General features: G+C 43.4%; 1 non-coding gene and 1 pseudogene across 1 annotated transcript; both read left to right on the plus strand.

Moving 5' to 3' along the window:
- Window positions 1–324: 324 nt before the first annotated feature.
- The window catches only part of LOC129815320 (citron Rho-interacting kinase-like), a 36377-nt pseudogene continuing 9745 nt past the window's right edge, over window positions 325–26956 (plus strand).
- Window positions 17318–17393, plus strand: trnav-uac (transfer RNA valine (anticodon UAC)). Its single transcript has one exon. It is a non-coding gene; the product is annotated as a tRNA-Val (tRNA).

The following is a 26956-nucleotide window of genomic DNA, read 5'->3' on the forward strand; positions in this document are numbered from 1 at the left end:
CAAATTCAATGTCTGCCAACTCTGTTTTGACTTTTCAGATTGACGCTGTACCAAATTATATTGAGAGGAGAAATAGGCCTAGTTGCTTTGAAGCAAAGCTAAATGAGATGGTATTATAAATGCATTCTTTTTTAGCTTGAATGGCAGTCATGAAATAAGCTATTGAGTGCCAATAAAAATTACACATTCACATGTCAAACTCAAGGAGCATATGCCTTTGCGTTCAATTCAAAATGTATTTATTTTCGTCAAAGAATGGTGTATTAAAATGTGTTCTCCCCTATGTCTTTTCCTAGGCCAGTGGCTTCAGGCCTCAACTCTCCTGCCAAAACCAACTCCATGGAGAAAAAGCTTCATATTAAAAAGCAAAGATCTAGTTGAAACTCATTGCAAATGTCACAAGGTAATGTGAAGCTTTTTTTTTTTTTTTTTTTTTTTTTTTTTTATAAAGCTTTTTCCCCTGGAAATGGGCCACATGTTAATGAGCATTTTATCTTTATTTTAATAACTAATTGAAAATCACGGAGAAATTAGGAGATTGTAGTGGAGTTAGAATGTGGATGATGCGCAGCATAGCATACATGACAGACTCTCTAGCTGGGTATTGATTTCAGTGCAACTATAACCATTGGAGTCTTATCTAGAATCAGCTTTTAAACCAGTCAATAAGTTATTTAATTATGTATTGATTACCAGATATCGCCTGCCCCATCTTGTGACATTTACAGTGATATAGAGCAAACTTTAAATAAGCACCTTGAGTGACAATATCCCTTCTCCTTTGATAAAATTGTATACAACTCTGAGAAACCTTTGGAGTGACAGTACAATATTACGTGTCGGTGTCTCTTGTGGCTTACGCCCTAGATGGAGCAGGAGATCTCTAGGTTTCAGCGCAAGATGACTGACCTGGAGTCAGTTCTGCACCAAAAGGATGTGGAGCTTAAGGCCTCTGAGACCCAGAGGACCATCCTGGAGCAGGACCTGGCCACCTACATCACAGAGTGCAGCGTGAGTACCTTATTATAGTGCATGATCTCAAAATATGTCAGTGTGTTGGTTTCTTATCTACATCTATATGTACAGTAACTACATCAGAGTTCAGTTCAGTGCGACTACCTTATAGCGTGTACACTGTTACATCCATGTTGCAGTAAAATACATGTTGAGGTGACATATTTTAGTGCATTGGGATTCAATTACAAAGTAACACGTGTGCATGTGTTTTGTGTGTTTTTTTGTGCATGCATGTATGGGTGTGTGATATATGCGTTTCAACAGAGCTTAAAGCGCAGCCTGGAGGCAGCACGTGTGGAGGTATCTCAGGAGGATGACAAGGCTCTGCAGCTGCTGCATGACATCAGAGAGCAGAGCAACAAGATGCAGGAGATCAAGGAACAGGTAGAATTATACTCCCTTACGGTGAACATCATGCTTACTAAGCTCACACCAAGGGTCGTATGCATCAAGCATCTCAGAGTATGGGTTCTGATCTAGGATCAGACCCCCCTGTCCATCCAGCTTAGCCTATCCGTATGACGTAAAAGTCTAAACGGATCCTAAATCAGCACCTACTCTGAGACACTTGATACATACGGCACCAAACCTACTAACTAACCCTCTGCCTTTGAGTTGTAACACAAACTAAGGCTGTGTCCAAAACTCAAGACATCTCCCCTTGTTAGATATTCTTCTAAAGGAAACACAATTTTGTAGACTTTCCCAAAATCTAGAACAAATAAAATGCACTATAGTAAGAACCAATGATGTATATCTATGATCAGGACTCCTGAAATCACTGAATGGTTGATGAGAACCATTTTAGTTCATTGTGTAGCCTAGTCCTAGCCAGTGTTACTGTTCTGCTCTTCCATCTCTGACTCATTATGCATTATACGGTCATCATTGGAACATCCATCATACAGGAAACTCTTTCACATTTGCAATGCATATACACTTTAATTCAGTATATTGCACTCATTACCAATTCCTCTCACTATAGTATTTATCTTTATTGTAACTCAATTATGTGACCCTTCAAACATAGACACAAGGACACACACACAATCCTTTGTAGAAACTAGCCTGGCGTAGCTCTGCAGTCTAACTCTCTGGTCTGCTGTGAATCTCTGGGTGAATGTCTGTGGTAGGACATCTAGGAGCCAGTGGATGATGCCCTCTGTGGCAGGCAGCAGTATGAGAGAGGGAGAGTTCCACACCCACCATAGGGGTCAGGCTTAGCAAGCCTCTCTTAGTCTGTGATTCATCATCATATACTGTCCAGCAGCAGAAAGGCTCATTCTACGGCTGTTGGTACAACAAGCCGTTTAAACCCACCGTCTCAATGAGAAGCTCATTCTACAGCTGTTAGTACAAGCCGTTTAACCCCACCGTCTCAATGAGAGGCTCATTCTACGGCTGTTAGTACAACAAACCAGCGCTGGTCGGATATTATCAATTAGAAATGGGTTTGTGAATCATAAATGGAAAAGCATACTTTTTATTTTGACATTATAATTATTATAAGGAAGCGGTTTGCCATCCTGAAGGCTGGATGTCATTATAGCAGGGATCTCCAGCAGGTCGATCACAGACCACCTATGAGTAGCTCACCAAACAATTCTGAAAGTGTATGTATTTTTCATGTGTTCCATCGCAAAATGTCATAAACAAATATCACAAGTATAAGACACCTCAAGCTCCCGGCTACTATCCAGTCAAATCCACATTGGCATTATCCCACCCCAGGTTGGGCTTAAAAAGTTAAAGGTAACACAATGTCTCCCAAATAATTTCTAGCAACGTTGCCCATGTATGTCTGTGGTGCGTGCATTTGTCTCATTCAATTCGTGTAGCCAGTAGAGAAAGAGATTTTCTTTTCAGCCCTTTAAAATGGTTTTCCATTTCTGATTTAAGCAAGGACATGGACTCAGAACATCCAATTGTATTGTTTCTCTATGAATAATTGTAATTGAGAGTGAAACTGAAAAGAATCCCAAACCAGGAAAAACAGAATTTAGAAAAATACAAAGAGAGCCTAAAACAAAATACAAAGAGAGCCTTTGAAAGCTAGGGTAAAATGTATGAGTAGCTCACAATGTTTCATAATTAAAAGTTAGCTCTCATGCGTCACTGCACAGCTATTTTCAGGTTTCTCTAGAGACGTTTGATTGCATTCAAGTCCGGGCTCTGGCTGGGCCACAAAGACCTTGTCCCGAAGCCACTCCTGCGTTGTCTTGGCTGTGTGCTTAAGGTCGTTGTCCTGTTGGAAAGTGAACCTTCGCCCCAGTCGGAGGTCCTGAGTGCTCTGGAGAAGGTTTCCATCAAGGATCTCTCTGTACTTTGATCTGTTCATCTTTCCCTCGATCCTGACTAGTCTCCCAGTCCCTGCCGCTGAAAAACATCCCCACAGCATGATGCTGCTACCACCATGCTTCACAGTAGGGATGGTGCCAGGTTTCCTCCAGATGTGACACTTGGCATTCAGACCAGACTTCAATCTTGGTTTCATCAGACCAGCGAATCTGTTTTCTCATGGTCAGAGTCTTTAGGTGCCTTTTGGCAAACTCCAAGCGGGCTGTCATGTGCCTTTTACTGAGGAGTGGCTTCCACTCTACCATAGAGGCCAAATATATTACACTCCTTTTTTGAAAAATGTAAATCTTTTCACCTATTGAAACCTGGGATTCATACTTTAGTGGTAACATTACTGTCCTTTACTTTCATTGAAAAATATCCTCAACTTTGTCTAAATTTACTTGACTTGCTTATAGGGAATAGTGGAGGAAATTGTTGGAAAGTTGTGTGCTCCCTATTAGTAAGGGGAGACAGGGGAAATTGTTACAAAAGTCTTTAGATCTATTATAGACATGTTGGCGAACCTATTGGACATAGGCCTTCAGTGTGTGACCGGCTCTTGATGATAAAAGGACAGCAACCGTAATTCCAGCAATCATGTAGGAGAGTGCACTTTTTGTAAAACACAAAAGGGCTAGTGGTGTAGTGGTGGCTATACACAGGTATACGCCCGATACCCAATTTGTTTTCAGTGGGCATTGCGTACACTCACTTCTTAATCCCTCCTGTTGTGTATCAAAGTAGTGGAGGTATAGACATATTAATGATGTAGTACAATAGTAAAATCATGCACAAAGTAGCCTACACATTCGCAAAGCACGTAAAATATATTCACATGCGCACAGCACACACAGCCTAGTTTCAGCATTATATTATCTGCAGGCAGCAAGAGGTGTAGCTCTCAACTGGTTGTCACATGGAGCAGCTCACAGAAGAATGACATCGGTAGCCGGTAGGTATTTCAACTTATGATACACTACACGATCAAAAGTATGTGGACACCTGCTCGACAAACATCTCATTCCAAAATCACGGGCATTAATATGGAGTTTGTCCCCTCTTTGCTGCTATAACAGCTTCCACTCTTCTGGGAAGGTTTTCCACAAGATGTTGGAACATTGTTGTGGGGACTTGCTTCCATTCAGCTACAAGAGCATTAGTGAGGTCGGGCACTGATGTTGGGCGATTAGGCCTGGCTCACAGTCGGCGTTCCAATTCATCCCATGGGGTTGAGGTCAGGGCTCTGTGCAGGCCAGTCAAGTTCTTCCACACCGATCTCGACAAACCATTTCTGTATGGACCTCGCTTTGTGCACGGGGGCATTGTCATGCTGAAAGAGGAAAGGGCCTTACAAACTGTTGCCACAAAGTTAGAAGCACAGAATCGTGTACTATGTCATTGTATGCTGCAGCGTTAAGATTTCCCTTCCTGGAACTAAGGGGTCTAGCCAAAACCATGAGAAACAGCCCCATACAATTATTCCTCCCCAACCAAACTTTACAGCTGGCACTACGCATTTGGGCAGGTAGCATTCTTCTGGCATCCGCCAAACTCAGATTTGACGTCGGCCCGCCAGATTTTGAAGCGTGATTCATCACTCCAGAGAATGCATTTCCACTGCTCCAGAGTCCAATGGCGGTGAGCTTTACACCACTCCAGGCGATGCTTGGCATTGCGAATGGTGAACTTAGGCTTGTGTGCGGCTGCTCAGCCATGGAAACCCATTTCATAAAGCTTCCGACGAACGGTTATTGTGCTGACGTTGCATCCAGAAGCAGTTTGAAACTCGGTAGTGAGTGTTGCAACCGAGGACAGATGATTTTTACGTGCTTCAGCACTCGGCGGTCCCGTTCTGTGAGTTTGTGGGCCCTACCACTTCGCAGCTGAGCCGTTGCTGCTCTTAGACGTTTCCACTTCACAATAACAGCACCTACAGTTGACCTGGGCAGCTGTAACAGGGTAGCAATTTGACTAACTGACTTGTTGGAAAGGTGGCATCCTATGATGGTGCCACATTGAAAGTCACCGAGATCTTCAGTAAGACCATTCTACTGCCAATGTTTGTCTATGGCGATTGCATGGCTGTGTGCTCAATTTTATACACCTGTCAGCAACAGGTGTGACTGAAATAGCAGAATCCACTAATTTGAAGGGGTGTCCACATACACTATATTATACAAAAGTATCTACCAGTAAATGCTAACTAAGGCAACAATGGTATGCAAACCAGGGATTGAACAAGTTTGGTCCTTAGTCTAGTAGGTTAGTAGGCTATTTGCGAGTCATCCTGACTGTTTGCTTGAACATTTCTAAAGGTTGACAGAATGATATAATGCTGACTTTTCAATGGGGAGGGCATTTGTTTTGCTCAATTGAATTAAAAGGCAACTACACCTTCCAAAAACATGTTTTCGATTTTTTCCAGACCTCAAAAATGTCTCCTGATGTGGTTGGTTTAAGCATTGTTGTGGACATCAGTGTGAAGATCTGAAAAATCAATAGTAAAATATAGAATTTTTCACACAGGGCTCCTTTCCTTCACACAGGACCCACTACACCACTGCATAGGGCCAATTTGAAAGACAGCAGTCCATTCACTCCGACATAATAAGCCAGTAGGTCCCAATCATAAGAATACAAAAACAACCATTAGGCAAAGCATTTCCCAATCGAAATGTACCACTACTACAACGCATTGCAAAAAAACATTTCCCATTTAACACACAAAGTAACCACTGATCTAAGGTTTAAATGCAACAATGTTTCACACAGGTTATTTTCAAAGAGATGGCTAACAACAGCAAGCGTGCTGCAATAAAAAAACACAGTTCCACTCACCAGATGATGATCATTTGCAACTTTACTTCTTGTTGAAAGTTATTCTTGAAAAGGAAGAAGCTAACAAACTAGCAACAACATCCTCTTCGATAACACCTGCTGCAGCCGCTGCAAACTAACCTACAACAAAAGCTAGCTAGAACTTGGGAAAACTACTGCTCACTATCAGACAGTGACCGGTTGGCCTATAAGAAGGCAGAAGTTTCCATTCATTTTTGTAAAAACAGTCCCACCATTACAAGTCAATGTGATTGGTTGATTCTTCTGTCACTCCAAAATGTTGCCCTAATACATTTGATTGGTAGATGCATTCTATCAAGCTTCTGATGGCCTGCTAGGCAATGGCTGACTTAGCTAGCTAAATATATCTCCCCAGAGACCACAAATGAAAAATCCTGATTGGATCTTTTTTTCTCTTCAGTGTTAACCTTTCTAACAAAAACTGAACAGATTAAATCAGAACATAATTATATTATTAATCCTTAGAATTAACAGATTAAATCAGAACATAATTATATTATTCATCCTTAGAATTTCTATGAAAGCGTAGAAGGCTCTTATTGTTCCCCACTGTGTTTGGGTTAGTAAACTTTGGTGAGTGGCTCTATTTGCCCTCAGCATGCATTTCTTTTCACCATTCTGAATGTCTAAAAGATCCATATGTTTTTTCTGAAATATGAACACAGAAATACTGCACATTTTGAACTCTTATTGTGGTGACGATTTGACAAAATTACAGTCATGGTCTTGAATTGGACCCAACGTTTTCTGGTCTCGGACCGCTCGTCTCCCTCCCGGGTCTTGACTCGGTCTTGACTCGCTCCCGGTTCTTGACTCGGTCTTGACTCGATTCTCTCCGGTCTTGAATAGGTCTCGCTTTAGGTGGTCTCGAACACAACACTGTATATTATGTCTCTTCCTTTGCCTTCTGCTCCAGGAGTACCATGCCCAGCTGGAGGAAATGCAGGTCACTATCAGACAGCTGGAAGAGGACCTGTCGGCCGCCCGGCGCCGTAGTGACCTGTACGAGTCAGAGCTTCGAGACTCCCGGAACACTAGCGAGGAACTCAAGAGGAAGGCTGTGGACTACCAGCAGAGAATCCAGAAGGTGTGTGTGTGTGTGTTTGTTTGTTTGTTTGTGTGTGTGTGTGTGTGTGTGTTTGTGAAACTGAGTAGGCCAGGAGAGGAGGTTTTTCCTGTGTTGCCACTGAAAGTAATCTACAGTTGTTGTGAACTGTGAATGCTAACATGTATGCATGTCTCCTCAAGGCGAAGGAGCAAGGGAAAGCCGAGGTAGAGGAGCTTCTTTGCAAACTGGAGAAGGTATGTCCTAATGTCCTGTCCATGGATGAACTGTACTGCTGAGGAGATAATAGACAATGTGCTCACTCATACTCTTCAAAATGGTTGGGATCTGAATCCTCGTTTTGTAAAGTCCATAGGGAATGAAATGGATAATATCAAAAATGTATGTATTGCCTTGCACTGATGCGTTTTGGCCTCCGCCTTCTTCAGCATGCAGAGATTGGGTCCCATTATTAATAGATCAATTTCACACATTGACATTACAGTCAGCTAATCTTTCACACTGTTTTTCAGACCAATGCTGAACAGCAAGTGAAAATCCAGGAACTCCAAGACAAACTTTCCAAGGTACATTTTCTATTGTTTTCTTCTGACGAGACACTATGGGAATTGCTTGAACTGATAATTAGATATGTTGTTAGATATTTGCCAAAAAAGGTTGACCTATCCCTTTAATGGACCCAAATTAATAGTTAGTCATCAGCTGTCATCACTGTGGGCCAATAGGTACAAAGCGCTGAATAGTTTTGATGTATTGAGTCATTGACATTCACAATTGACACAAGTTGTGATAAAAAACTATTCTTGGCTAAATGCTCCCGAGTGGCACTGCATCTCAGTGCAAGAGGCGTCACTACAGACCCTGGTACGATCCCGGGCTGTATCACAACCGGCCGTGATCAGGTGTCCCATAGGGCGGCGCACATTTGGCCCAGCGTCTTTCGGGTTAGGGGAGGGTTTGGCCGGGGTAGGCCGTCATTGTAAAATAAGAATTTGTTCTTAACTGACTTGCCTAGTTAAATAAAGATTAAACCCAAAAATAAAAAGCCATTTATTTGCATTGTGTCATGCCCTTTGCTCCCTCTGTGTTGGAAAACTTGGCATTAAAAAGTAATGAAGCCTAAGGGGCTTTGTTGTCTCCACACGCTGTTTCATTTGACCCTTGACCCCAAGGCTGTGAAAGCCAGCACAGAAGCCACAGAGCTGTTGCAGAACATCCGGCAGGCTAAAGAACGTCTGGAGCGGGAGCTGGAGCGCCTGCGAAGCAAGGCCGACCCCAGCGACACCCTCCGACGACGTCTCAGAGAGACCGAGGTACAGACTAGACAGTCATATTTGTGATTGTTTGTTTTATTGCTTGCATTGTAATATCCATGTATTTCAGTGTTGTTGACTGTCCTGTGGGTATTATTATGAACTTGAACGTTGTGTGTCATGCAGGAGGGTAAGAAGACCCTGGAGAATCAGGTGAAGCGTCTGGAGATGGTGGAGCGGAGGGAGATCAAGCTGAAGGACGATATCCAGACCAAATCCCAGCAGATCCAGCAGATGGCTGATAAGATCCTGGTGAGAGATGAGGGATAAGGTTCCTCTTAAAACGCTGACTCCCCTCCACTCCTCTATCCCTCTCTTCCTTACCCCCTAATCCCAGAACACAGGGTAGAGTGGGCACATACACACACACAGTCGTATACATATGCACAGTCTAATGCATACACACACACACACACACACACACACACACACACACACACACACACACACACACACACACACACACACACACACACACACAGGGAATACCCTGCTTGCTGCCCCATGGCATGCACACACACACACACATTTCTTTCTCTTGGGATGTCCCGCCTGCTGTCACAAGCCACAACAGATCCGCCGCTCACACAGGGGACGTCTTTCCTTACACATTCCGCTGGCTGTGCTGCACTCCAACATGAAAGGCCACCACTACCACTGTGTCATGGACAAACAGCTCTTCCAAGCGAGTTTCTCTGTCATGGACTTAGTGACAGTGTGGATAGTGCTTTCATCATCCATACTGTGTTTCCTTTTATGTTCATTTTGTAGTTTATTCTTGTTACTTTGTGTACATTGTGGATATTCATGGCTGTGTGTGTTTTGGCTGGTACAGGAGCTGGAGGAGAACCTGAGGGAGACCCAGTCCACAGCCCAGCGGATGGAGGCTCATCTGGTGCAGAAGGAGAAGCTCTACGAGGACAAAATTAAGGTAGAGTGGACTTTCAGTCATCCTTGCAACCTGCATGATGAGCATGCTGTCTTTCTATATTGAAAAGTGTGGACAAGTCAGCTACCTGGTCACCTGGCTTTGTTGATCCCCTTCAACCAGGGGTCATGTTCAATACGGTAGACCGTGGCAAAACAATGTTTGCAACTGAAAAACAGAAATCTGTGTTCTTATTGGATATGGTCCGGTAGAAGTCTGCATTTCACTGTTTCAGTTTTTCTCCCTGCTGAACACTATCCAGGTCCTTGAGGCCCAGATGAAGGTGGACCTGGCAGACAAGGAGAGCTTGGAGTTCAAACGGGCCCACCACCAGGAAGAGGCCCGGGAGAAGTGCAAGCTCCTAAGTGAACAGAAAGCAGTAAGGACCATTTTCACAGAGATGTATATAAATAATACATTGTCAGAGAAAGAAGTAGAACACAATCTCATCAATTCTGCTCCAGACTTATTTCTACTGTTCAATTCAGTGATCAAACAGGGCTAAGAAACCAACATGAAACAAGGAACTGCCAAAAAAGTTTTAACTAGCGTACTCTGCACTTTTTACCTGACTGCACTTTGAATCTAGTTATTTAAAATAGTTCTGCACAAAGCTGTGTTGATTGTCCATACAGTAGGTGCAGGACTGTGTAGTGCAACAGTGCTTTCATTTTGGAGAGGAAAATTCTGTGCAAAGTGAACATTAATGTGAATTCAATCGCTTGTATGTAAGTCGGTCAGTCGCGAGACTGTAGATAAAAGTGGAGATGAGAACATTGAATGAAACGCATCATAAGCTGCATGTTATTGACCAGAAGCAAGCCAATTTAAGCGAGCAAGCTGAATAAAAGGGGCAGTGTATGCAGGAGCCTCAGAGATCTCTGCTACAGTTTGTGATTGTTTGAGGACAGATTCTCTGACATGGTTATGGGCTAAGTTCTGTTTGTTTTCTTTGGCGTTACTCTCAATTTGTCAATGGGAATCTTGTGGAGGTTAAAGGCTGGGATAATTCAGAGTATTCTGTTACATCGGGTCACTCTGCAAAGTCCTGGATTAAGTCTGTAATCTGGTTAATGTGATAGACTTGAGTTAGCTCCCGCTAATAGGCTTTTGGACCAGAGCCAGACGACATTTGACATTGACAGAAAGAGATTCTGGCCTGCACCTAAATGTAGCTTTAGCCTATGTATTCTATTATTTTAGCGTTTCAATACAGTAGCTACAATCAGAGCCATATGTTTCATTTATATGGCTTTTATATTTAGTCCCAGTTTGAATATATGGGTCTGGCTACAATCTTCTACCATTTCTTAAACAGTTTCAAATGTCTGTGTTTTGATGGAAGTGATGAACAATGAACAGATATTTTTGTGTGTGATGAAAGCATTTTGCTTCATAAATAGATAGGATCACTTTGCATCCACGTCTCAATTATTGTGATACAGTGCTGCCTTGTGACATTTTTCACACCCGCCCTGGCACAGGTTTCAATTTATGTTCCCTTAAATTGAAAGGTAGAAATGCATTAAATTCGTTTTTTATTTCACATATTATTTCAAATATTTACATCAAAGTGTGATGCACTTCCTTTTTTTCCAGACTATCAACGCTATGGACTCCAAGATGAAGAATCTGGAACAACGGATCGCCGAGCTCTCCGAGGCCAACAAGCTAGCCGCTAACAGTAGCATCTACACCCAGAAAAACTTGTGAGTCCTAACAGTAGCATCTATATCCATAAAAAACATGTGAGTGTGGTGGCCTTCAACTGGGACTCCACACCCAACTAAACCCTCATGCCATCCCTTTATAGAACCAAAGTTGCATACAATACCAAATACGTTTACTATTATCCCCCAAACAATGCATTTGGGTTGAAACCTCAATGGTATTCTCTCTCTCTCTCTCTCTCTCTCTCTCTCTCTCTCTCTCTCTCTCTCTCTCTCTCTCTCTCTCTCTCTCTCTCTTTCTCTCTCTCTCTCTCTTTCTCTCTCTCTCTCTCTTTCTCTCTCTCTCTTTCTCTCTTTCTCTCTCTCTCTCTCTCTCTCTGTCTCTCTGTCTCTCGGTCTCTCTCTCTCGGTCTCTCTGTCTGTGGTTGTGGTTGTGGCAGGAAAGCCCAGGAGGAGATGATCTCGGAGCTGAGGCAGCAGAAGTTCTACCTGGAGTCCCAGGCGGGGAAGCTGGAGGCCCAGAACGCCAAGCTGGAGGAGCACCTTGAGAAGATGAACCAGCAGGAGCAGAGCAAGAGGAGCCGTCTGCTGGAGATGGAGACCAGGCTCAGAGAGGTCAGAGTTGAAGTGAATTGAATTAACATTATTGATCCCCAGAGGGGAAATTTGACAAATGGGAGAGGATCCAGAGGAAAGGAGAAGGGGCCACTTGTATGGCGCAACAATAAGACTTTATTGGCTGGTTTCCTAGACACTGATTAAGCTTGGACTAAAAACCATGCACATCTCCATTGAAAGTAATTTCTAGGCCAGGACCAGGCTTAATCAGTGTCTGGGAAACCAGCCCTAAAAGTGTTGACTTTGGCTGACATTTACACAAAGCTACTTGCATGCAACTTCAGTTGCAGTTTCAAGTGATACATCACCTCAAGCAACTTTACTGTTCCAAAGAAACAATTAATGCCTGATTAGACCCACACCCATGTATTATAAAATCCAAAGTAAAGCGATGACCCTTTAACCTCTGACCCTTTAACCTTTGGTATTCTAGATGGGCCTGGAGCATGATGAGCAGAAGCTGGAGATCAAGCGTCAGGTGACGGAGCTGACATTGTCGTTGCAGGAGAGGGAGTCCCAGATCAGTGGGCTGCAGGCAGCACGCCATGCCCTGGAGAGCCAGTTGCAGCAGGCCAAGACAGAGCTGGAGGACACCACCGCCGAGGCCGAGGAGGAGATCACCGCCCTCAGGGTAGGAGAGGATATGAGAGGACGTTGGCAGGACAACCAGACAAGTCAACCTGCACAGCCATACATGCACATACACAACCAACCTGCCTCATGTAAATCACACCAGAGGTCAAGAATAATAATACATAATAATATATGCCATTTAGCAGATGCTTTTATCCAAAGCGACTTAGTCATGTGTGAGTACATTTCAGTTGCGGGTGGCCCCAGGAATCGAACCCTTAATCCTTTTTGTTTCTTCAGGCTCACAGAGATGAAATCCAACGCAAGTTTGACGCCCTGAGAGACAGTTGCTCAGTAAGTGGAATTCCAACAAATTCTAAACGCAGGAAATGGTAGTATAGCATGTTGAATGTTTTGTGCGTTCAAGCAAAGCAATGAAACACCTACTTATTGAATTATGTTCGGTTGTGTTTCCCCCCATCAGGTGATAACAGACCTAGAGGAGCAGCTGACCCAGCTGAGCCAGGAGAACGCAGAGCTGAACCGACAGAACTTTTACCTATCCAAGCAGCTGGATGAGGCCACGGATGAGACGGACGACCGCCTGCAGCTGGGGCAGGACGTGGACCGCCTCCGCCGCGAGGTGGCCGACCGAGAGATGCACCTCAACAACCAGAAACAGGTGACAGACGTTTGCTCATCATTTGTTCTCTCTAACTTCCTGAATGTTTGTTGAATGTTTGTGATACTACGTTCAATGACTGAAGAACAGCTGGACCTGGGGCTGGGAGATATGGCCAAAATATCATATCATGGTATTTTATACATTTTTTACAGTATTTTGTGTTTTAGATTAATAAAAGTTCTAAATTTGCTTTATGAGTAGTGCGTGACCCTAGGGTGGCAACACATATATTCTAAGTGATTTCAATGGGTCTTTCTCCATCCTGATGTTTTATACTGTTCAATTCAACTTCAACCTAAAATAATTTCCTGCATTTCCATCAATTTCCACATTTCCTGGACTCATTTGAGATCATTTCCACACTGCCACGATATGGGCAAAAATACTAGGCCTTATTTTTAACCATATGTCGCAATTGCGATTTAGATCAAAACACTTGGGTGAACTTTTGGAATCATGGAAATATAATGTTTATTATAATTATATAGTTAGAATATAAATAATATTGGGCACTTTGAATACAGTGTTGCTTGACATATAAATGAATGAAAATGCCATGGACGAGTTATTGTGACAGGGTAGGAACCAAAGTAATGTTCCGTGTTTCCTAGGGAACCCTATAATCTTTGGCTACATTAAATCTTTATTCATATAGCCAACACATTCATGCTTCGCCTATTCCTCATTGATTTAGAAGACACTGTTGCGCAAACAACATGCTGAATTAGGCCTCCACCAGCACTGGTATCAGGCTGTATTAGCTAGCTACGTTTGCTCCGGCTAGTTAGCTAGCCAGCGATTAGCATTAGTGACTAACACGATTTAGCTTAACTTGCTAAGAAAATGCAAACTAGCTGTTTGCAGATCTAAGAAACACAAACTAATATTGTAATTATAGAACGCTTGTGGATTTATAATAAGATCAAATTGGAAACAACATTGTTGCATGTGCTGCATTGACCATGCAGACTGAATGAAAGTGTCTCGTTGTCAAGCTCCCCATATTTTAGCGCCCCAAAAACGTAATACTTCCAGATCAACTGTAATGTCAATACCATTGTAAAGCACAACTTCTCCCCTGTCCAACATAATCAATTTCATGACCTAAACGCTGCCCGTTTCTGCATAATTCAAGCCGGCAATGAGCCCCGTCAGGTCTTCTTAAAAATGGCAGGTGGAGAAGCGAAACTAATGCGGGATAGTGAGAAGGAGAGAGGTTGTGTGGGAAAATTGCTTTTTTTCACTCGATTTGTCCAACTTATCACCTTATCGCCTCTCAAATTTAAATAAAACACTATAAAGAGTTTATATAATGTGTCATTACATACCTATTTGAAGGTTTGTGTCGAATTTGAATCGGGTTTTTAGGGCGGTGCTAAAGTGATCTTAGAAGTAAGCAGCGGCTTTGAGAATGATGATCGCATGCAATGATGATGCAAAAAAAATTACTAGGTATCCCCCCTTACCCCCGTCACTGTCCATTTCTTGTTTTTAAACAATGAGAGAAGTCCTACACCTGGTGGAGAGAGATTGTAAGACAGAAATAATTGTTTTATGCGTGCTGTACGTTACGACATGACACGTCACGATGTAACGGAGGGTCCGTTTTTTTCAACTTTTCTCCAATACTATAGAGCCATTACCATGTCGATCAACGCTTGAATAGAAACCTAGTTCACACCCCCGATTTTGAAGTCAACACAGTCGCTACAGTCCCATTCGTTTTCTTTGTAGCCTCGTTTGAACGTTGCGTTTGCGCACATTTGTACGGAATGGGGTGAGTTTACTTTATACAGACTCAGCATAGGAAGCGACTGTAACGGCGGTCCTCCTCCTCTTCTACCGAAAAGGAGGAGTATTGATCGAACCAAGGCGCAGTGGAGTTTGAACACATTTATTTAACGAAAACACGAACTTAACTAAACTAACAAAAACAACAAACGGTGTAGACAGACCTATACGACAAACTTACATAAAACAAGAAGAACGCACGAATAGGACAATTAGACTACACAAACCGAACAAACCGTAAACAGTCCCGTATGGTGCAAACAATTACACAGACACAGAAGACAATCACCCACAACGAACACTGTGACAACGCCTACCTAAATATGACTCTTAATTAGAGGAACGCCAAACACCTGCCTCTAATTAAGAGCCATACCAGGCAACCCAAAACCAACACAGAAACAGAAAACATAGAATGCCCACCCAACCTCACGTCCTGACCAACTAACACACATAACAAACTAACATAAATAGGTCAGGAACGTGACAGCGACAAGTGTATCAGGTCGTTATTGCGAAAGAGATTGTGTTCTCAATGATTTACCTGGTTACATAAAGGCATACCTAGTTACATAAAAACAAAATAAAACAAGTGACTGGTGGGCCTGTAGAACATTGAGACTCTGAAGACGACATGCAGCATGCTGGAGGAACAGGTTGTGGAGCTGGAGAGTCTGAATGATGAGCTGCTGGAGAAGGAGAGACAGTGGGAGGCCTGGAGGGGAGCACTGGAGGACGAGAAGAACCAGGCCGAGAGGAGGACCCGAGACATGCAACGCCTGATGGACAACGAGAAGCAGAACAGGCATATACACACACGCACGCCGGGTATCATACACACACGTAACATGAGCAGGCATTATACACACACGCACAAGCGTTAATATGTACACAAATAATTCACATGTGTCATACACACCCATACTATCATACATACACACATCATACATACAGACACCCATACATAGTACATACACACGTGCTCATCTCATATTGACATTCGCAAAGGCCGGCACACAAAACACACACTGCCATCTCACAGACTAATCATACAAACATAGCTTCCTACCAACACACAGCTGTGCACACCCAGTGAATGTTATGTTTGTGTGCTCAGGCTGCGTGCAGACCAGCGCAGTACAGAGTCTCGCCAGGCAGTGGAGCTAGCGGTCAGTGAGCACAAGGCGGAGATCGTGTCTCTGCAGCAAACTCTGAAAGAACAGAGATTGAAGGCTGAGAGTCTCTCTGATACGGTAAGTCTTGTGTAGAGCGTGACACTAGCAACTCCAGGTTTGTTGGTTTGATTCCTGTTGGGGTCAAATATACAAAAATAAATATACAATGTAAGGCACTTGGATAAAAATGTCTGCTAAATGGCATGTTATATTATTATGATTATTTTACACACATTTTGAATCTGTATGTTTATTGTCAGCTGAATGACCTGGAGAAGAAGCACGCCATGCTGGAGATGAATGCCCGCACCCTGCAGCAGAAACTGGAGACAGAGAGGGAGCTGAAGCAGAGGCTAATGGATGAGGTAGAAAGTACCCCACAATGCTAGTCTAGGATAGGTTTTGCCTTTTAAATCATAATGAATAAGGTAACATGGACAATGGGGGGCTGATCCTAGATCAGCACTTGTACTCTGAAACTTTTTGTGAAGACGAGCCCCATTGATATAAGACTGTAAAATAAAGAGTTAACAAAATAGCTTTTAGCTTGTCTTGGAATGATGTGTGTTTGTGTGGTGATCTGCCCACCACAGCAAGGCAAGCTGCAGCAGCAGATGGACCTACAGAAGAGCCACATCTTCCGTCTGACCCAGGGCCTGCAGGATGCTCTGGACCAGACTGACCTGCTGAAGACTGAGAGGACTGACCTGGAGTACCAGCTGGAGAATATTCAGGTGACATTACGCTCACTCCCACTTAGACTGCTATTACACTGCTGAGCTGGGCTGTACTGGCCTGGGAGATATTCATTAGGCACCAAACGGACTGAAACAGGGAAGGACTGTGTGGTCTTGTCCAATAAGAAACGCTCATTTTCGTTTTCTGTGGCAAAACACTTTGAAAAGTTTTCTGTTGTGTTCCCAAATGAATATGACACAGATTACGCATACATCCTCCATAGTTGCTGGAATGCAGCTGCTACAGCTAGTTCAATTTGAAATGTTAGCTGGTACTCTTATATTGAGGCTGATTCTGAGATGTTGCTCCTTTCCCACCACACACAGGCTGTCTATTCTCATGAGAAAGTCAAGATGGAGGGCACCATTTCTCAGCAGACCAAACTGATTGACTTCCTACAGGCCAAAATGGACCTGCCCACCAAGAAAAAGAAGGTGAGAGAACTTAGTGCTGGAAATGTGGTAAATGGCAGAGTCTGCATAGAAGCAGATATTTATTTTTCTTCGAGAGGTCACTCACTACACACAGATGTTTCAATTATCGTGGTCCTGTGTAGCTCAGTTGGTAGAGCATGGCACTTACAATGCCAGGGTTGTGGGTTTGATTCCCATGGGGGACCAGTAGGAACAAATCTGAAAATGTATGCACTCACTACCGTAGGTCACTCTGGATAAGAGCAACTGCTAAATGACTCAAATGTAAGCGTTATGTCAATGAGAATGAAAACAGAGACAATACAAATGTTACTATATGTGAGAGTGATGCTAACTTTTTCTGAAGCTCCATCTAACCCTCTGTTTCTCCTGCCAGGGTATCTTTGGGCGTCGTCGTGAGGAGCTGGGGCCCAATGGGAACGGAGCTGGGGGATCCGGGGCCCAGGCTCACCCGGCGCTGCCCATCCAGTACAGTGACATGAAGGTGGCCCTGGAGAAGGAGAGGACACGCTGCTCAGACCTGGAGGAGGCTCTGCAGAATATGAGGATAGAGCTGAGATCACTAAGAGAAGAGGGTAAGAGGGGTGGGTGGTGTCGCCAACAACCTATTGCAGGATTTAGACCCATATTCATAAAGCCTCTCAGAGCAGGAGTGCTAATCTAGGATCAGATCCTAGATCCTGTCCATGCAATATTATTCATTATGATCTAAAAGGCAAAACTGATCCTAGATCAGCACTCTTACTGTGAGTTGTTTGTGAATATATGCCCTGATGGTTGTCATAGTGTTTGGTTCAAATCCTGGACTGTATCATGTCCTTTCGTTGATCTAACATGATATTGGGGAGAGCAGTCCAGTGGAAGTGAGAAGACGTTTTTAAAGTATTTGAACACGGTCATTGTATATTGATGATGGGGATTGTATATTGATGATGAGGACATGAAGCAACGTTTCTGGTGTGTCGAAGTGTGCCAGATATGTACCCAAAGGCTAACGTTTCCCCTGCCTTCCTCCCTGGGGGTGGCGGGTAGCTTGGCGGGTAGGAGCGTTGAGCCCGTAACCGAAAGGTTGCTGGATCGAATCTCCGGACTGACATGGTCAACATTTGTCATTCTGCACCTGAGCAAGGCAGTTAACCCACTGTTCCCCGGGCGCCGTGAATGTCGATTAAGGCAGCCCTCCTCACTTCTCTGATTCAGAGGGGTTGGGTTAAATACAGAAGACCCATTTCCTTTGAACACATTGATGTACAACTGATTAGGTATTACCCTTTCCCCCCCCAGCGGCCCATTTCAAAGCCTCAGAGCATGCTCCGGCCACGCCTGCCTCTGCCCGCCAGCAGATACTCATGTCGACCATCGTCAAGTCCCCTGAGCTCCAGCCCAACCCCAGCATTCTACTGGCACCATCCAGCTCTGCCCGGTGCAAGGAGAGCTCCACGCCCGAGGGTAAGTCCTACAGCCCCTGCTCTCTCTTGTCGCTCTCTCTCTCTCTCTCTCTCTCTCTAATTTTCTTGCTCTCCTTGATCTTCTGCTGTCACCTAGCCACTTTTAGAACTCTTTTTTTCTCCCTCTTATTCTGCTCACAGAGAAGCGAAGAGTAACTTTTGAAAGTAAGTGTATTCGCAGTTTGAAAATGTTTTTTGAAGAGGTCACCATCTTCCACCTCAATGTGCTTGTGTTCATCTCCTCGCTGCAACTGGTTCATGGGGCACATTTACAACGCTAACCTGCATCTGAGGTGCATGTGATGCAGGGTTTCCATTAGCCGGTAAATGCTGTCTTTTAGCCATTTTCTTTTTTTAAACCAAATAAATACAATTGTTGCCAGCCAAATTGTCCTAAAAAAAATCCATTGCAAAAGAATGCTTTTTATTAATTGATGGAAGTACCAGTAGATGGGCTCCAACTTCAAAGGCAAATATGCTTCATAGGCTAATAAATCATCAAGCTGCTTGGAAATTTGTGTCCTGTTTGTGTTTCTATTTTTACTCAGGCAAAAGACACAAGGTCCTCATAAGGGACTTCAGTTAAGTGTACCCAGACTGGGAAAAATTGACGAAGATTGTGTTGATTATCCCTGTTTCTAGTGTGAGGGGATTCTTTCTCCAAAACAGAGTAAAGACTGCCTCAAGATCACGCCTTCTTGAGGACAAAGTAACAAGGCTGATGCGCATCGGATGGTGCTCCAAGGAGTTGGACGGTTTTGACTTCCCAACAGCAGCGGCTCACTTTGAGCAGGCCATTGTCTGCCGCAAACACAAGTAAATTAGAGGCAAATTCTTGTGTTCGTCAGGCCTGATCCTAGAAGTTCTACTTTAAATGGACAAAAAATTAGCTTTTCTTTCAAAAACAAGGACATATCTAAGTGACCCCAAACATTTGAACGGTAGTGTATATTATATTCATTATTGATTTATAACAGGGATGAAGCTGCAATTGGCAATGTTTTGCTTTTCAATAAAACTTGTCATGTTGGTATAATAACATCGTTCTACTTTATTTTATTAACTTTACAGGCTAATTTATATTCTGGTAAAATGAATTTCAAGAATCTAAATGTGATTTTGAGCACCTTGGGTGTACGCCCTAATGCGTTAAGCACCCGATGCATATATGAATGTTCGGTACATTTCTCAAATGTCCTGTGTATTGAAATCTTTCCAGTCACTTTGTCCATTGCCAAAGTTTCCTGAAAGAAACCATGATGTGATGCTGTCAGGGTTATTGGCTGAAGGAACAAGTGTTTAGAGTATCAGTGGGCAAAAATAGAGAATGATTCAGAATCCACTGAGGAAATGCTCCATCAGTTGGTCAACAAGATGTGGGTGGGTCTTGGCAAATGTAACTGCCACTGAATTATATTTTATTCTGTGCCAAACGCCCTCAAACGCAAAGAAGAGGGTGAGGATCAGGACTTCTGGTTTACAGTTCGCTGCACTTGTTGATAACGAAATCTGAAAATACTCTGGATACATTCAGTAACATAAGAAAATTACTGGAAAATGTGGGGTATGTGCAACATAAGACAAGAAAATGACAAGTGTTTGAGTGAGAGGACTAACTGGTGTCTCCAAGTGGCCCCACACATCTCCAAAGTGTGCACAGTTCCTAAGTAATTTCAATGCACTTTCAGAACAGTCTTCAACTATAAGGTGATTTTCTGAGCTCTCCTAGCTGTGCCGTTGAGGAACTGGACTAAGCACACTTGTAGTTGTTTTGTTTGGAACCCAATCACACACCATCCAAAAACATCCCTTTATAAATTGCAATCTGGGTCAGGTGGACAAAGCTTTTCTATTGCCAACATGACTAGTTAAGTTATAAAATACGATCTTACAGTGTTAGGCTTTCCCAGGGCAATTCAGAGAAAATATGTTTTGTGCGCGTAGAAAGTAGTCGTGTTCATTCAGGTGCATGTTGCGCTGCAAATTCTCTTCACAATAGACAAACAGACGCATTCTGTTCAGAACAACCCAGGGTATGACACCATGTCATCTTGTAACTGTACATCAAACATAGTGATCATAAACGTTGACACTGTATATGACATGAACTTTATGATCTGGAAATGTGAAGTGCACATTTGGACTCACTGTTGTTTGGCTTGCTTGTATGACTTTAAAGCGGTATTTATTATAATCCTCAACATCTCATCTTGGAAATAATTTACAGCAATTCCCACACTCAGACAACAAAAAATGTGCAAAAGTTTCCCAATTAGCGGGAGGGATGATGGGGGCAACTTCTTGTCGTGTGCGATGCTCAAGTTCAGAAAGGCTGTCAGTCAAAACCCATACAGGGCTGTGAGGCGCTGAGCTCTGACATCATTTATAGCATGTTAGTATACAGCCACTGCGTTCCAATTTAGGTCCTTATCACTGCCCAACTCTGCCATTTTCAAACCGTATACAGGTATGAGTGTAAAGGGTTAACCAGCCTTTCTTTTTGCAAAACTGAGTAGATCTGAAACCATTACCCATCTTTTGTAAATACATACACACATTGTCATCTGCATGATCCAACTCATAGTCATGGTTATGTCACTAGAACAGAGAACATGCAAAGGCAGAGAATGTTTTGGGTATACTATGCCTCGTATACTTGCTTAGTCTTGCTGTCAAAAAACTGCTGCTTATGTCAGGAACGTTTAAGTGACAAGAACAATTTGCAAGGTATAAAGTGCATTCGGAAAGTATTCAGGCCCCTTGACTTTTTCCACATTTTGTAAAGTTGCAGACTTATTCAAAAATGTATGAGGAAACCATTTAATCAATCTACACACAATCAAATCAAAGTTTATTTGTCACGTGTGCTGAATACAACAGGTGTAGTAGACCTTACAGTGAAATGCTTACTTACAGGCTCTAACCAATAGTGCAAAAAAGGTATTAGGTGAACAATAGGTAGGTAAAGAAATAAAACAACAGTAAAAAGACGGTGAAAAATAGCGAGGCTACATACAGACACCAGTTAGTCAGGCTGATTGAGGTAGTATGTACATGTAGATATGGTTAAAGTGACTATGCATATATGATGAACAGAGAGTAGCAGTAGCGTAAAAGAGGGGTTGGCAGGTGGTGGGTGGGACACAATGCAGATAGCCCGGTTAGCCACTGTGCGGGAGCACTGGTTGGTCAGACCAATTGAGGTAGTATGTAGATGAATGTATAGTTAAAGTGACTATGCATATATGATAAACAGAGAGTAGCAGCAGCGTAAAAAGAGGGGTTGGGGGGGGCACAATTTAAATAGTCCGGGTAGCAATTTGATTACCTGTTCAGGAGTCTTATGGCTTGGTGGTAAAAACTGTTGAGAAGCCTTTTTGTCCTAGACTTGGCACTCCCGTACCACTTGCCATGTGGTAGAGAGAACAGTCTATGACTGGGGTGGCTGGGGTCTTTGACAATTTTTAGGGCCTTCCTCTGACACCGCCTGGTGTAGAGGTCCTGGATGGCAGGCAGCTTAGCCCCAGTGATGTACTGGGCCGTACGCACTACCCTCTGTAGTGCCTTGCGGTCAGAGGCCGAGCAGTTGCCGTACCAGGCAGTGATGCAACCAGTCAGGATGCAACCAGTCAGGATGCTCTCGATGTTGCAGCTGTAGAATCTTTTGAGAATCTCAGGACCCATGCCAAATCCTTTTAGTTTCCTGAGGGGGAATAGGCTTTGTCGTGCCCTCTTCAATACTGTCTTGGTGTGTTTGGACCATTCCCAATACCCCATAATGTCAAAGTGAAAACAGGTTTTTAGAAATGTTAGCAATTTTATATATAAAAATACCGGATTTTCATGAGTATTCAGACCCTTTGCTTTGAGACTCGAAATTCAAATCAGGTGCTTCCTGTTTCCATTGATCATCCTTGATGTTTCTTCAACTTGATTGGAGTCCACCTCTGGTAAATTCAATTGATTGGACATGATTTGGAAAGGCACACACCTGTCTATATAAGTTCCCCAAGAACACAGTGGCCTCCATCAGTCTTAAATGGAAGAAGTTTGGAAACACCAAGACTCTTCCTAGAGCTGGCTGCCCGGCCAAACCGAGCAATCAGGGTGGAAGTTCCTTGGTCAGGGAGGTTACCAAGAACACGTCACTCTGACAGAGCTCCAGAGTTCCTCTGTGGAAATGGGAGAACCTTCCAGAAGGACAACCATCTCTGCAGTACTCCACCAATCAGGTCTTTATGGTAGAGTGGCCAGACGGAAGCCACTCCTCAAAAAAAGGCACATGACCGCCCGCTTGGACTTTGCTAAAAGGCACCTTAAGGACTCTCAGACCATGAGAAACCAGATTCTCTAGTCTGATGAAACCAAGATTGAAGACTTCGGCCTGAATGCCAAGCTTCACATCTGGAGGAAACCTGGCACCATCCATATGGAGAAGAATGGTGGTGGCATCATCATGCTGTGGGGATGTTTTTCAGAAGCAGGGACTGGGAGACTAATCAGGATTGAGGGTAAGATGAACGGAGCAAAGTACAGAGAGATCCTTGATGAAAACCTGCTCCAGAGTGCTCAGGACCTCAGACTGGGGCGAAGGTTCCCCTTCCAACAGGACAATGACCCTAAGCACACAGCCAAGACAACACAGGTGTGGCTTTGGAACAAGTCTTTGAATGTCCTTGAGTGGCCCAGCCAGAGCTCGGACTTGAACCCATTCAAACATCTCTGGAGAGACCTGAAAATAGCTGTGCAGCGACGCCCCCCATTCAACCTGACAGAGCTTGAGAGGATCTGCAGAGAAGAATGGGAGAAACTCCACAAGTGCAGGTGTGCCAAGCCAGTAGTGTCGTACCCAAGAAGACGGTACTGAGTAAAGGGTCTGAATACTTATGTGATATTTCAGTTTTTGATTTTTGATTAAAAACATTTTTTTTAATGAAAACCTGTTTTTGCTTTGTCATTATGGGGTATTTTATCTAGATTGATGGGGGTGAAAAAACGATTGAATCCATTTTAGAATAAGGCTGCAACGTAACAAAATGTGGAAAAAATCAAGGGGCCTGAATACTTTCTGAATTCACTGTATGTGCAAGACCACTGCAAACTCATTCATTCTAGTTTTCACAAATTTTTCACCCTCCGCCTTGTTGTAGAGTATGGGCGTCGTGTGAAGGAGAGGATGCACCACAACATACCCCATCGTTTCAACTTCGGACTCAACATGAGGGCCACCAAGTGTGCTGTCTGCTTGGACACCGTGCACTTTGGACGGCAAGCCGCCACCTGCCTAGGTTAGTAGGTCCTACTGTACTGCACTGCCTTTATCCTCATCACTGTTGTGGTAGCACTGCTGTTGAGTTCATGAGCAATGTCCCAGACCACTGCATTATGTTCATTACCAGGGCCCCAGGCTGTGTCTACCTGCCCGGATACCTCTTTCGCTTTGGCCTGCTGCTGTTTTGATTGAGCCACGCTCTCCTGTCTTGGGGAACAAAAATGCTCCCGGAGAAAGAAATGTGTTCTGATTGTATAACATTTTGAAATCCAATTGCTGGCAAAACACCGCTATCATGTTTTCACAGCTGTAAAGAGGAGGTTCTCAGCTTTCTGTAGCTATAATTTCAGTTTTTTTTACTTTGTGCTGATTAGCAACTATTTTACAACTGAAATATTTGATATAGCTTTGAGATACAGAGGGCGCAAAATTATTGCGATTGCATAGATCTCATTGGGCGGTAGAATACAACTGCAAAAATAATTGGGACATTACATTTACTTTTAGATTAATACATGGCTACTAACAGTGGGTATTATATTTGGAGTTAGTGATTGAGCTAATGTGTTTTGAGTTTCCACTTACTCAAGTGATGAATTGGCCCCAAAAAATTTGCAGGCAAATTCATCTCTATTGAACAAAATCAAAAATGCAACACTAAAATATAACAAAAGCCTAATTGTCAACCCAAGATGACAATCACTGGATTAGGAACCAAATTTAAGTATTTAGAATCACAACATGAAAAGATGATGAAACAACCTATTTCTTGAATACAATCTCAGTAGTCTATAACACTTTTTAATAAAGCACGGTGAATGACTTTCTAAGATGATATAAAAAAAAATCATCTTGTGTGACGCTGCGCAAAAAATTGGTGGGACCAAATAATGGGCTGGTGCCACCAACCAGTGCCATCAGGGGGAAATGTTAGTCTAGAGCCCATACTGTATTTCAACTTTTTCTTGAAATCAAACTTTTCTAGCTTGTGGTCATTATTTGCTATAAAAAAAAATTCAATTATTCCTGACACTCGTATACAGGTATGAAGATAAAATGGATTGACAACACAACTTCTCAGAATACTTGTTTTCAGCCACCATAGCTCCAAAAACCAACCCTACAGAATGAATGCCTTTCCTTCTCTCTCTTCCTGGTCTACTGTAGAGTGCCACATCCTGTGCCACCCCAAGTGCTCACCCTGCCTCCCTGCCACGTGCGGCCTGCCGGCGGAGTATGCTACCCACTTCTCAGAGGTGTTTTGTTGGGAGAAGGCCAACTCCCCTCCCCTGCAGCTCAAAGAGGCCGCTGGCCATGTACGCCTGGAGGGCTGGATGAAACAACCCAGGTCCGTGTTCTTATATTTGTCATGGTTCCACCTGTCACCAGAGGGCGGCAGAGACCATCCTAGAGCCAATTATGACAGTCAGGTGTGTTCTATTACTCATTATGATTTCCCCTTTCAAAAGAGATGTGTTTTCTGTTTCTCTTTGCAGAAGCTAGAATTGTTTACCGTGTGCGTTCGTTTCCTGAGTGAGTTTTCGAGACTTAGTGTTTGTTGTTTTTTCAAGTGTACTGTGATCCTGCGGATACCGTTTCTCAGTAAAGTATTATGTTTATCCTTAACCTCTCTTGGGTAGGGGGCAGTATTTTCACGTCCGGATGAAAAGCGTGCCCAAAGTAAACTGCCTGTTACTCAGGCCCAGAAGCTAGGATATGCATATAATTGGTAGATTTGGATAGGAAACACTCTAAAGTTTCTAAAACTGTTAAAATTATGTCTGTGAGGTATAACAGAACTGATATGGCAGGCAAAACCCAGAGGACAAACCATCCAGCCTACCACTGTTTTCAAAGGCTGTCACTTTTATTATAAGGCAAAATCCTCCCAGATTGCAGTTCCTAGGCCTTCCACTAGATGTCAACAGTCTTTAGAAAGAGTTTCATGCTGGTTTTTGGAAAAATGATTTGAGGCTGAAATTCTGGTGACCCAACATGATTGAGGAAGTGAGATCCTTTGTTGCGGCCTGTTCCACCTGTGCCCAAAGCAAGTCCTCGTGACAGCGACCAGCTGGGTTGCTCCAACCTCTGCCATCCAAATACAATTTTATTGGTCCTCATGGTTAGCAGATGTTAATGCGAGTGTAGCGAAATGCTTGTGCCTCTAGTTCCGACAGTGCAGTAATATCTAATAAGTAATCTAACAGTTTCCCAACAATGACCTAATACACAAAACTCTAAAGGGGTGAATGAGAATATGTACAAAAGTATATGGATGAGCGATGGCCGAGCGGCATAGACAAGGTGCAATAGATGGTATAAAATACAGTATATACATGTGATATGAGTAATGTAAGATATATAAACATTATTAAAGTGTCATTGTTTGAAGTGACTAGTGATTGGGTCTCAATGTAGGCAGCAGCCTCTCTGAGTTAGTGATTGCTGTTTAGCAGTCTGATGGCCTTGAGATAGAAGCTGTTTTTCAGTCTCTCGGTCCCAGCTTTAATGCACCTGTACTGACCTCGCCTTCTGGATGCTAGTGGTGTGAACAGGCAGTGGCTTAGGTGGTTGATGTCACAGGAAGGCCAAAAAGATCATCAAGAACATCTGTTGTTGTAGGTGTCATGGAGGGCAGGTAGTTTACCCCCGGTGATGCGCCTTTACCACACTGTCACAGGGTTACCTCCATCCCAAGGGCTTACGACTATCTTGGTGGTCGTTGATCAGTTCTCCAAGGCAGCCCATTTCATTGCCTTACCCAAGTTGCCCTCAGCAAAGGAGAGCGCTGATCTCATGATTTAACCATGTTCTTCGAGTACACGGACTTCACCAGAACATTGTCTCGGATCATGGGCCACAGTTCATCGCACGGTATTGGAAAGCCTTCTTCTCCCTGTTGGGTGCGTCGGTGAGACTCTCCTCAGAGTTCCACCCACAGTCGAATGGGCAAACGGAGTGGGCCAACCAGGAGCTGGAGAAGTTCCTCTGCTGTTTCGTCTCCATCCAGGCCAGCAACTGGAGCAAGG

This window comes from Salvelinus fontinalis, chromosome 18, assembly GCF_029448725.1.
Source record: "Salvelinus fontinalis isolate EN_2023a chromosome 18, ASM2944872v1, whole genome shotgun sequence".
Lineage (NCBI taxonomy): Eukaryota > Metazoa > Chordata > Actinopteri > Salmoniformes > Salmonidae > Salvelinus > Salvelinus fontinalis.